The sequence below is a fragment of the Candoia aspera genome, chromosome 1, assembly GCF_035149785.1.
Source record: "Candoia aspera isolate rCanAsp1 chromosome 1, rCanAsp1.hap2, whole genome shotgun sequence".
In the NCBI taxonomy this organism is placed as follows: Eukaryota; Metazoa; Chordata; class Lepidosauria; order Squamata; family Boidae; genus Candoia; species Candoia aspera.
This window is the reverse complement of record NC_086153.1, coordinates 332,000,230-332,008,510: the sequence shown is the minus strand read 5'-3', so window position 1 is coordinate 332,008,510 and position 8,281 is coordinate 332,000,230. Positions and strand designations below refer to the sequence as shown.

General features: G+C 41.9%; 1 protein-coding gene across 1 annotated transcript in view; it reads right to left on the bottom strand.

Moving 5' to 3' along the window:
* The window catches only part of ARID3A (AT-rich interaction domain 3A), a 354,333-nt gene that overhangs the window by 85,302 nt on the left and 260,750 nt on the right, over nucleotides 1-8,281 (bottom strand). The gene's annotated exons all lie outside the window — the stretch shown is intronic.

The following is an 8,281-nucleotide window of genomic DNA, read 5'->3' as shown; positions in this document are numbered from 1 at the left end:
GGGGAGAAGTAATCAGAGGAAACGAAATGGGCAGCGGCAACAGTTTTTCCCCGGCTGGCAGCTTGGCCAATGTGGGCACCACAGGAGCACGATGGAGCTTGATTGGCTGGCTCTTCCGAAGAGAAATCAAAGGGGGGAAAAGGTTTCGCAGCCACCCAATGGAAAAGCAGGGCGGGGGGGGGAGTGGTTAACCCTTTCTGCTCTCAGAAGGGGGGGATTAGGGTGGCTTGTCTTCTACCCCCCCTGCTCTCTGACTCAGGCTGGCAAGGAAGATCTGGAAGAGAAGGTGGAGCGGCAGGTACCCAGGAGACCTGGACCTTATGGGGTGGCCTTGGAAAGTTCCTCAGGCTTTTCGGACAACAATTTTTTTTAGGAAAAGAAGACCCATCGCCACTCAGGAGCCTATGTTGGCCTAAGTTTTCCCGATAACCCAAATGGCATTTTGAGACATAAAGAATTAATAGTTTCCTTATTAGTAGCAGCCTGATAGGCTGCAGCAAGATCCTGGAAAACAGGACAGGGACTGAATATCGCCATAAGGAGGCAAATGTGCTAGAAAACGGGTCTAATGGAAAAATTGACCCCAAAATGGCAACCTTCAGATAACATACATGATTTTTTTTTTACTTCACCTGGTTTAAACTTGTTATTTATGTGTAACAAAGGCATAATGTTTGCGTGAGGGTTGCAAATTCCTAAATAATCTAATCAAATAAGCCTGTACATATTGAGCTTTTAGTCATACGCCACTGTTGTTAATAAATTGAAATAAGTAAATAGACATTATTTTATAACATAAACCTTTATCATTGTTATTCTTTTTCCTGCTCCTGCTTATGAGTTTTTAACCAACTGTCTCCTTAGTCAGAAGATCCAAGAAGTAGCATCATGTAACATTGCAACAGAGAACAAAAGCGAGGAAGCCAAGGAGCAGCCGTCACAGAGAAAAAGATTTGGGTCACCCAACACTGCCACCAGACCGCAAATCTTATCAAGAAGAGGTATTATTACAGGTAGTCCTCATTTAACAACCACAATTGGGATGGGAATTTTGGTTGCTAAGTGAAGCAGTCATTAAGTGAATCTGACCTGATTTTACAATCATTTTTGCAGTGGTTGCTAAGCGAATCACTATGGGAGTTAAACAAACCATGTGGGCATTAAATGAATCACACGGTTCCCCACTGATTTCGCTTGCCAGAAGGTGGCCAGGAAGGTTGAAAATGGTGATCACGTGACGATGGGACACTGCAACGGTCGTAAATGCGAACTGGTTGCCAAGTCCCCAGATTGTGATGGTATGACCGTGGGGTCATAAGTGCGAGGACTGGTCACAAGTCGGTTTTTCCAGCACTGTCATAAGTCCAAACCATCACTAAACAAATGGTCGTTAAGTGAGGACTGCCTGTAGTGTTCTGCAGGCTCTGTAAATTTGGGGGGAAGTTAAGGTGAGAACTGTGGCCCACAGTTCACCTGGCCTATCTATGTGACACCTAACCATGTCTAATATCTTCCTCTAACTTGGTTCACTTGCAAATTGTCTGCTGGTACAGTTGGTAATCTTTTTTCTCCATTCCATCAGCTACAGGTATCCCATATGCATTCTTTCCCCTTAAAGTGTTTGTCCTTCCTTCCTTCCTTCCTTCCTTCCTTCCTTCCTTCCTTCCTTCCTTCCTTCCTTCTTCCCTTTCTAGAAAAATGTATTTTTAAGGGCAAACCTGCATCAAATATAATGCAAGGAAGGAAGGATGAAGCTGGGCAGAGCTGGGCAGAACTTGCTCCTGCTTCAAAATGTGTGGATTACTTTTTTCACATGCTCAAATGTGGAAAAAGTACTGTAGGAGGGCCTTCACAAATTAGAGCTCTTGTTCAGCAATACATTTGTTTTTATTCCACATTGTGACATCTGGTCCCCCACTCCTCTAAACTTCTGTGAATGGGGCATTGTCAGGCAGTTCTTCTTACAACAGGTTGCTGCCTAGGACTTTAAAAAAAGGGGGGACCTAAAATAGAAGGGTGATGATTAGGGTAATCAACAGCATGGAAGGATTTTATCCAGAATAATCTTTGAGGCCCTTCCCACCATCTCAACTCTGTCTGCCCAAGGAATGCTTGCAAAGAATGTTTGCTAAGAGTTCTCTCCACCTTGCCAGATAACAGCAAGAAGGGACTTGTACAGATCCATCAGGCATCTTCTGCAGGGGCTACCCTCTCGCAGAACGCCCTCACACCTGATACAGGATCTGCATCCTCACATTCTGCTAGTTAAGAAACTTTTAAAAACACAACTGTTCCAAACTGTATTTAAAGACCAAGGTGGTGGCTAGACAGTTCTACCTGGGGCGATCAAGGGTGCTAGTAATACACAGTAATTAATGCTTCTTCTGATTGCCTGTTCTTTTGTACTGACTTTATGGCTATCGTATAGTATACTGTTCTGTGGCATATTCCCAGCTTGTAAACTGCTTAGATTTGCAGAATCAAAATGCTGTAAAAGCCTTGACAAACAAGCAAACAAATAAATAAATGCTTACAATGGCGCCTATTAGTAAGAGGAGCTGGCTAGCACAAGGTAAGTGTAAAAGGGGCAAGCAAAGATGCAAATAAAATTATATGCTCTCGACAGGCAAAAGGAGGAACTTATATGTGCAAAATTCCAAGGTAGTTTAATTACTGATACAATATGGTTCTTTTTTTTTCCTACCTGAAATCTTAATATAGAGGTAGTCCTTGCTTAACAACCACAATTGGGACCAGAATTTCAGTTGCTAAGCAAAATGGTCATTAGGTGAATCCGACCCGATTTTATGACCTTTTTTGCAGCAGTTTTTAAGTAAATCACCATGGGTATTAAGGGAGCCACATGATCCTTAAGCAAATCATACAGTTCCCCATTAATTTTGTTTGCCAGAAGCCAGCCGGGAAGGTCAAAAATGGCAATCACATGATCATGGGGCACTGCAATGGTCATAAATGTGAACTGGTTCTCAAGTGCTGAAATCATGATCATGTGACTGCGGGGCCACTGCAACGGTCATAAGCATGAGAACCAGTTGTAAGCCGGTTTTTCCAGCACTGTCGTAAGTCCGAACTGTCACTAAACAAATGATTGTTAAGCAAGGACTACCTGTAGTTGAGTTTCCTGGAGCTTCACTCATTTGGGAGCTTCACTTGGTCAGTGCAATTATCTTCACTTCTTTCCTCCTGGATTCCCCAAAAGAATTTCTTGAGGCAGTTGTAGAATTCAAACACATGCCCCTTGATAGCTACGCCCAGCAACTTTCTCAACTGAATTTGGAGGGGGAGAAATACACTCAGCCTCTGATACATGCTCTCACACTCCCCATTCCACAAGGGGACAGCTAGGAGAGAGACTCTGTCTCAAGCATCCAGTTCTGAGTGTTTGCCCCAGCACAAATCCAGCATCATCTGCTTAGCAAGAAATGCCTAGCCTGGTCTGAGGAACATAGAGGCAGCTCTTTTTTTTTTAAATCTGTTCAATTGTGTCCAGTTCTTGGAAACTGCCTGGACAAGTCTCTGCAGTTGTCTTGGCAAGGTTTTTCAGAAGTGGTTTGCCATTGCCTCCTTCTTGGGGCTGAGAGAGAGTGGCTGGCCCAAGGTTGCCCAGCTGGCTTAATGCCTAAGGTGGGACTAGATCTCACAGCCTCCTGGTTTCTAGCCTGGTGCCTTAACCACTACTGGCTCCCATAGAGGCAGCTCTACTGCAGCCTCAAGACTGTTTTGAACTCAAACAGGATGATGTTTGTAAGCTTTGGGTATTATAGTTCTGGTGAAAACTCTGAATATTCTCCAACTGAAAAAAGACATTCCTTTTGCAGAACTACAGTTCCCAAGATTTCTTGTGTCAAAAGCACCCATGCTGATTAAAAGGCTGCAAGGCTGCATCTTAGACCAGTGTTTCTCAACCTTGGCAACTTTAAGATACGTGGACTTCAACTCCCAGAATTCCCCAGCCAGCTGGGGAATTCTGGGAGTTGAAGTCCACGTATCTTGAAGTTGCCAAGGTTGAAAAACACTACCTTAGACAGTGTTTGAAAAGATTCTCCTTCATCCTAGAAATAGACAGTCTTAAACTTTGCTTTTAAGCACAGCCCCACAGGACATTTATTTAAAAAAGTCATTGAAATGTCCAGAATAAAAATGTATGTAACAAGATTACAGAATGCCACATCTGAATTACTAAACTAGGGACAAAGCATATTAAATACATTTTGCCAGTTTTGAAACACTGGCTCCTAATCCTAATGGTTTGAACTTTCAAAGCCTATTTGGGCTTCTAAATGGATGAAGCAGAAGAGAAAATGGCTAAGTAGGGAGCAGGGAACCTTGTTTGTCACCTTTTTGCCCACAAATTATTAAATAACTACATAATCCTTTTTTTTATACCAGGTGCTACCAGTATATGAGCATATATGTATGTGTGTTTTTTTAAGAATGGAAAAACTATTTTGATTTGATAATGCCATGCATATGACCAAAATTGCTCTTTTGTAGTATTTAATCAATACTCACGTGGGAGTATCATTTGCGTAGAAGAAAAGTAAAAGCTATGGTAACTCATACATGTGAAATTTGCTGCAGAACATTAGGAAATGAAAACAAATCGGAATGATGGAATTCTCCACTGAAAAGTTGGAAGAGGGTTCAAGTGGTCAGACTGGGAGTGTGTGTTACAAGACAGAAAAAAGTCCTCAAAATTAGGATATAAACAAGAAAACAGTGAGGTATACCTAATCCACTGGCTGCATTTTGGAAGCAACAGAAAACAACTCAGAGCACCAAAATCTAAGGAAAGGTTTGGACAAGAATATTAGGTGCCTCCTTCTTGAAAGAAGCCTTCTGGACAACTTCCTTCTTACCGGTCAGAGTGGGCACCTCAGGCCTTCCCTTCTTGATCCCACTGAGGATGCAGTTCCACAGGAACCCCTTTGCTTGAAAGTCCAGCCATCCTCTTTTTCTCTTTCATTCCACCTTTCCCAGCATTAGAGATGTTATGAGTATGGATGGTGAGCAGGAAGGGGCCCCTATCCAGGGGGGAAAACGCATGGGTAGTTTAGAGGCTTTGAATTGTCCTTCAAAGAAACTCAGAGCAGACCCACCTTGAGTTTTGGGTTTATCTGTGTGGGTTTCCCACGCTTCTTCAGTTTGGTAGGATTTTCTGTCTACTAGAGCAGTTAATAAACACTAGAGACAATCTCCTCATCTCAGCGTGGCCTTTTGCTTAAGTCTGGACAAGAGCCTTTTCTAAGCCACCCCAATGTAACCCAATTATACTTGCCCCAGCAAGTAGTGATGGGAGGTAAGGCTGTAAGTTGTACACACGGACACATTCATATAGTTCAGGGTTTCTCAGCCAGGGTTCTGTGGCACCTGAGGGTTCCGTGGGAGGTCAGGAGGAGTTCCCTGAGAGATCATGATTTATTAAAAAAATTATTTCAAATTCAGGCAACTTCATGTTAAAGAGGTAAGTTTCATTCTTTATTTTTAGTTTAGGAACACTGTTAATGCATTATACATGCCTACACATGAAACAAATATAATAATTTGTAACTTCTGGCCTATATTTGAACCTGAATGTGCAGGCCTGAAAAATATTTCAAGGGTTCCTCCAGGGTTGAAAGTTGTGAAAGGCTGATATAGTTGTTTTCTTGGCAACAGTTCAGAGGTGGTTTGTTAATTGCCTTCTAGAAGAACTTTAAAAAAAAAATCCACCCTAAGCCTAGGGAATCTTGGTGGTCTCTTATCCAAATACTAATTGAATTTCTTCCTGCTTAGCTTTTTTGAAGTTCAGCTTTTCAAGTTTAGGTGCTGCCACCTAAGCTGGGTGATCATGGGGAAAAGGATGCTGCAAAAACTGGGGGTGGCTGGAATATCCCTGCTCCACCGCCATATAAACATGGACTCCCTAGAAGGGATCCATGCTACATACCCTATTCTCTCACCAGAGGTGCATGAGAAATTTGTATTGCATGAGGATGGTAGTGCAGCAGAGAAGCTACTGCAAACATGTTCTTCCCAGCTGAATCCCAGCTTGGAGGAGACACAGACTGTCAGCTGCTGCTGGTGGAAAGAACTGTGAATGGAGAGTGACTCCTGGTGGCAGGAAGCAAGATGATTTGCACATGAGAAAAGCTTTAGAAATAACTAGACAACCCAGTGACCCGTTGGGTCATCCTTTGAGAGAAAGGTAGTGCATTCTAATATGACCAGCACAAACATTAAATTTTAGGCCGACATATTATTTTTATCCCAATGCCGGATGGTTCCATGATCATCTAAGAAGACTATATATCAAAAATAGAAAAATAATTGTAGTGGCAAACGAACTTCAATAATAAGTCAATATTTCCTTACCTAACCAGATAAACAGAATGACCACAGGTGGGCAAAAAAGCAGTGGGAGCAGGAGTGACTTCCAACTTCCTTCTGGCATCCCCATTGATTTTGCTTATGGGAAGCTGGCAGGGAGCGTCGGAAATCACGATCACGTGACCACGGGGATGCTGCAGTGGCCCCGACTTTGCAAATAAAGCTGGCCTGGACATTATGGAAATTTCAATTCCACAGGAGTAATGGGTCCTGAATTTTTTTTACGCATTCTTTAAGTTAGTGAATTTTAGGTATCTAGATTCAAAAATTGTTGCAGTATAATGCACCATTTAGGCTACCTTGAGGGTACAAACGGACAACAGATAAACACAAAGGGAGTTTTAGTAGTATATGGATTTCTTTGAAGAGGTCAGGCATCAGGCCTCATGTTTGTAAAGTTGGATGTGGATCTCTCAATTCAGTTGCTATTTATTTCCCCTCACCCTCTTTTGCAATACAGGAAGAATAGCATCCATGCACTATGTCGAGTTAAAGTCCATTTATAAGCCAGTTGTTTTAATATTAAATATAATTAATTAGACTGAATTAAAGTGATTAAATAACTTTTTAAAATGTTTAGTTCAGGGATGAAAAGTTTTCAGGTGGCATCAAATCTCATTTCAGTCTGGCTTGTATCGTGCTTCTAAGAACATAAACAAGAGCCTAGAACAGCAGGGTCATAAACCAGTAGTGTCATCTAACAATAGCCAGTCAGATGCCTCTGGGAACTTCCTAAAGAAGATGAGCAGCTTTTGTGGTTTATCAGTTTCAGATGCAGACTGCCTCGGAATTTGGAAGTTTTGTTAGCCATCATAAGTAATAGTATTCTGTTTCAAATAGCAGACATCTGGATCGCTCCATAAGGCCCTCAAGAATCCTAAGGGCAATTTCTTTTCTTTTCTTTTCTTTTGCTCCCCGATATATATCCTGATTTTACAGGTTTTGAATTTAGCTCGTAGCTATGGGCTGAACTAATAAACTGTAAGTCCCTTACCATATAATTCCCTTTCAAAGCCTTGTGCGAAGTTCCACAAGTTAAATCTCTAATTAAAATCATAATAAGCAAGTTGGTATCTATTTTGCCTAATGGCTTCAATATGGAAACAGTTATCCCGGCCTCACTATCAAGATGTGGGTTCAGTTACTGCAGTAAGGAATATGTTGTTGTTCATGATTTAAAGCATACCAAAAATAACCGACCAACAAACCCACCTTCATAAGGACTTGGACTCTTCTACTGATGGCAGCCAAAGCTGTGATTTAAAATTGCAACTGGCAGACAAGCCAAACCACAGCCAGTTGTTCCAGCCTTACCCATAAAGAAACAGCAGAAACAGAGATCTGAAACCACAGAGGCTGGACACGCCTGATGTAAACCCTTTGAGATAAGCCAACTCAAGAGACAAACACCAGAGTCACTGGGAGTCAGGCAGCATATAAATTTCATAAATTATTATTATTATTAAACACCGCGGGGATTCCAGGAATGCTGGTTTATTGTAATAGTGTATAATAATAACAGAATCTAGAAAGCCTGTCCAAGTTTCTCTCAGTCCCATATTATACTAAATAAAATTGGGGGGTGGGGAGAATGAGTTTCTTACAGGGGCTTCAGCTTCTGGACTATATTCTGGTAGTCTCCACATAAAGACAATTCATTTAGCAACAGTTCGGACTTTAATTTCATTTCGGACAGTGCTAAAAACCCAGCTTACAACCAGTCCTCACACTTACAACTGTCGCAGCATCCCCGCGGTCACATAATCACCATTTTCAACCTTCCCAGCCAGCTTCCAGCAAGCAAAATCAATGGGGAACTGTGTGATTCGCTTAAGGACTGTGTGGTTTGCTTAATGACCACTGCAAAAATGGTCATAAAATCAGGTTGGAT